The sequence below is a fragment of the Triticum dicoccoides genome, chromosome 2A (genome assembly GCF_002162155.2).
Source record: "Triticum dicoccoides isolate Atlit2015 ecotype Zavitan chromosome 2A, WEW_v2.0, whole genome shotgun sequence".
NCBI lineage: Eukaryota > Viridiplantae > Streptophyta > Magnoliopsida > Poales > Poaceae > Triticum > Triticum dicoccoides.
The window spans coordinates 586,082,452-586,086,914 of record NC_041382.1 but is presented as its reverse complement, the minus strand read 5'-3'; positions in this window follow the sequence as shown (position 1 = coordinate 586,086,914).

Below are 4,463 nucleotides of genomic sequence, written 5' to 3'. Positions count from 1 at the left end.
TTCGACATGCCCGTACCTAATACAACATAGCAATGGTGAAAATTTTAAAATATGAATTTTGACTTTTTTTTCCAAAAAAGTAGTTTGGAAATTTCAAACGGCTATAACTTTTGCGTACGAACTCAGATTTTTTTTGTAATATATGAAAATTTATCAGCTCGAGATTTCCAATGTCCCGGCAACCACCTACGGTCGTTTAGACAATTTTTTAGATTTTTTTAAAAAATAAAGGGAAATATGAAAGCAGGATGATTTTATGTTTTGATAGGAAAATTTGACTTTTTTAAAATATTTGACTTCCCTATGTTGTTTCTTTGATGTTTTAATTGTTTTGAACTTTTTATATTTTTTTTGAAATTTTTTGTTCCAAAAAAAAATCAACAGATTTGCTTGATTCCTAGCATGTTCTTGTTCTAGAGAAGGAGCACTTTTCACATTGCAAATCCGAAAACATGTTTAACACACCAGGATGTGGTTGTCATCCAATTGGTTTGATAATCATGTTTGGATTTTTCTTTTAGCGTCAGTAGTCCGGAGTAGCCGAAGATTTAGACGCGATCATGCATGCATAGAAGGATCAGAATCAAAAAGCTTGCTACGAGCACATTTCACCAACTAAAACAACAGCTGCATGTACGCGATTAATCAAGCTTCACCTAATCCCATGCAAAGCATGCCCGTCTGCGTCACTTGACCCATGCACTGTCGCGTCAGGCAAATTCCACACCACACAGACACGATGGTTCCAAAACACAACTTTTTTCCACACATACATACTCTCGCGGGCAGGCAGGTTCGGCTACACGAACAAAGATTTTACTAGAGAGAGGGGTACGTGCCCCACTCGACACGCCATGGACGGAACGGATCGACGGTCACGGTAGAAGACTATATAGGTAGGTAGGTTCTCGGGTGGCCGGATACATTGACGGTCCACTACTAACTGACGAACTAATAATGAAGGACTAGTTGTCGACGGAGACGGAGTTGGTCCTGTTCATGCTGCCCTTGAGGAATGAGCTTTTGAGTTTTTTTAAGTTTTTTTAAGTTTTTTGAGTCTTTTCGGATTTTTTAAGTTTTTTAAGTTTTTAAATTGTAGGGTTAATAGAGTTGATTGCATAGTATTATCACAAGATGAATGAGGTAAGGAGTGGTGGCTACGTGCGAAGGAACATAGAAGTTAAGTGTGCTGGGGGTGGAGTAGTGCTAGGATGGGTGACCGAGCAGGAAGTTTGACTTTGAACTGAGATTAGGGTGATTCAAAAAATCTGAAAAATAGGAAATTCAGAAAAATAGGGAATTTAGAAGAAAAAAAATAAAATTTTGTTTTCGAACCAAATTCAAACGCGGAGCATATGCGAGGCGCATTTTGATATATGCGCCTCTTATAACCTGATTATAGGAGGCGCATTTTGAAATGCGCCTCGAGTAATCAGTTATAGGAGGCGCATATCATATGCGCCTCGGGTAACAGAATACGCGAGGCTTACACTTAGAGGCGCATTTCATATGCGCCTCGAGCACACAAAAAATGCGCCTTGGGTAAGGATTTCTGTAGTAGTGATATTTGATCCATTGAATTGACAACCATATGAGATATGGGACGGGAAGTTACCCAAATGGTCTTTTCGACAATTTTGGTATGCAAATGAGTTTCCAACCAAAATGGATAAATATCTTTGTAGGTTATCCCAAGGAAGCATTGGGAATTCTTTCCACTTTAAGCCAAAGACAAAGTGTTGTTGTCACTGAAAATGGCTAATTTCCGAGAAGGATGTTCTCGCGAAAGTTTTTGAGTGGGAGGACAATAGAAATTCGATAAGTAAGATGAGAAGAGTGGTGCAGGACCAGAATTTGTTCTGGAAGCGGCCACGGAGCCCATGGTACCCGCACCTACAAGTCGTTGTAGCTCCGGAGATCAAATTATATATTGAACTCATTAGTCGGGAACGATTTCATAATCGAATAATAAAGATTTGAGAACGAAGTATTATTGTTGGACAATGATAAAACTGACCATATACAAGGAAGCGATGATGGGCCCTTTGAACTCGGTTAAAATGACATGACACCATAAAATCCAAGATAGTATTCATGTACGAAATCAAGCTTGGAACTTGGTGAAACATGAATGAGTCTATAAACAGACATGGATATTACATCCATAAAAGGTTCGAGTTGTCGAAAGTTGTTTACGACAAAGTTCAAAAAGTTGACTACTACAATAAGATTTGGATCTTCCGTAGCGATACCTTAAGTCTATATGGATTATTCTAGCAATCGCTGCATATGAGTTATGCCGGGTAACAAAGTTGTGTCCCTTAGTGGGAATGCTAACCAAGGACGTATAGCTGATACATCCAAGGGAGTTGTTGATCCCGAGATAGCTAAGAAAAGGATATGCAAACTTCCATGGTAGAAGTACGCATCACAGAGAAGAAATCTTCATTGAATGAAATAGTCAAAAGAGTTTTTGCAAGAAATTAAGTGGGAGCACTAAAACATATTCATGATACTTTATGTGGATGACATATCGTTGACTGAAAGATCATGTATCTTTCCTTGACATAATTAAAAGTTTCACTGAATATAGTATTCACTGAAAGGACATAGACCAAAAACCATGTTAGGCATCTAAGATTCATGGAGATGAATTGATGCGCCTAAAAGGTTGGGTCAAAGTACATAAAAGTGATACCGAAGTAGTTCGATATGGAAATGTCAAGAAGTGTTCTTGCCGCATGGCATGTTTAACAAGATTTGGGTGTAGTAGACACTTGATGAGTATAGAAGATGAGTGATTTTGATCCTTCATAAACACCATGATATGTACACAATCAGATATCCTATGCTATAATATAGTTACGAGCATTTACTAGAGTGATTCATGTGATGATCACTGGACAACAGTAAAATATTCTTGGATGCTTTGGAAGAATGAAGAATATATTTTGGATGTGAAAGTGACAAACATAACGCTGCAATGTATTGCACCGACAGGGAGTTGTGTTGCATATCCAAATAAAACTAATTTTGATATCAATTAGGCTATATGTGTGTTCAATGAAAGTGGCACAATAAGATGGAAGGAAGTTCCATGTTGTTTTTTGGATGAGTTCCAAAGTTCAACATTATTACAGATTCTACAAATGAAGGATATGTATACTGTCGTTGTGACAAACGACATACACTACAACCTAAGGCTGAATATATCGTTGCTATGAGTAGCAAACGATGGCTAAGTATATCGTTGTTTTGACAACAAATTTTGAGTCGAGAAAGTTCTTTCACATATCGTTGCTATGAACATCATATGTTGTTAACAACGGGGTCATGTCATTAGAAGAATGATGTGATGAACACTCACCCATTATAAGTTAAGCAACACGATCAAGTCATTAAGTTCAAATTGTTGTAGAAAACAAACAAAGTAACCTTAGTCCTTAGACCATGAGATCATGTCAATCACTTACACCGAAAGAGTGCTTAAGTGACATCAAACGTCACATCGTGAAAGGGTGACTATAAAGGTGAAGCTAGGTATTCTGAAAGTGTGAGTAGAGGCAACGTGAATCAAGAGTGGGATTTGTCCATCCAGATGACGGAGAGATATACTCTGGGCCCTCTCGGTGATATCACATTAACATCGCTTGCAAGTATGTGACTAGGTCACGGGAATGTTATATCACAGAACGAGATTGAACAAGGTATAGTGGATACCATCGATCGAATCTCGGACAAGTAAAATATCGCGAGACAAAAGGATTTAGTTACGTCATTTATGGTTCACGTGATCTGAAGATTAAATCGCTGAATGTGTGGGAGTCAATACGGGTCCCCAGACCCCACTTCTGCTTATTGATCAGAGAGGTGTCTCGATCATGTCCACATTATTCACGAACCGTAGGGTGACACACTTAAGGCAAGAGACGCACTTGAGAAGATACGAGACATCAGAAAAAGATTGAGAACATCCGAAAGTGTTTCGGGGATCGCCAGAATTGTTTCGGGAATTTTCACCGGAAGTGTTTCAGGAAAATACTTAAAATGTCAAGGGGCTTTGTACAAATGTTTGTTAATTAATGAATTAACAAAATTATGTACAAAATGATTAAATTTCGAATTCACACAATTAAGGAAAAGTCTCTTCATTTTTAGTGGAGATTAATGCATGGAAGTGGATTTTAATTGATGGGAGTGGATTTTAATTTCCCATGAGTGGAGGGTGAGTGGGAAATGATGAGAGGAAGAGGTGGGGGCACCACCATGGTGGCTGGCCACCCCTTGGGTCGTCCACCCCTCCTCCTACAAAAGGAGGGGTGGAGCTCCTCTCCAAAACACACCTCATGGCTTGGCCATTTCTCCTCTCCCTCCTAGTTGCATAGTTTCTCCAAATTCTCGGGTTTCCGGGCTGGCGTAGCCCTGCCCAAGTTAGTTTTCTAAGAGCACCACGCCGTTGTGCA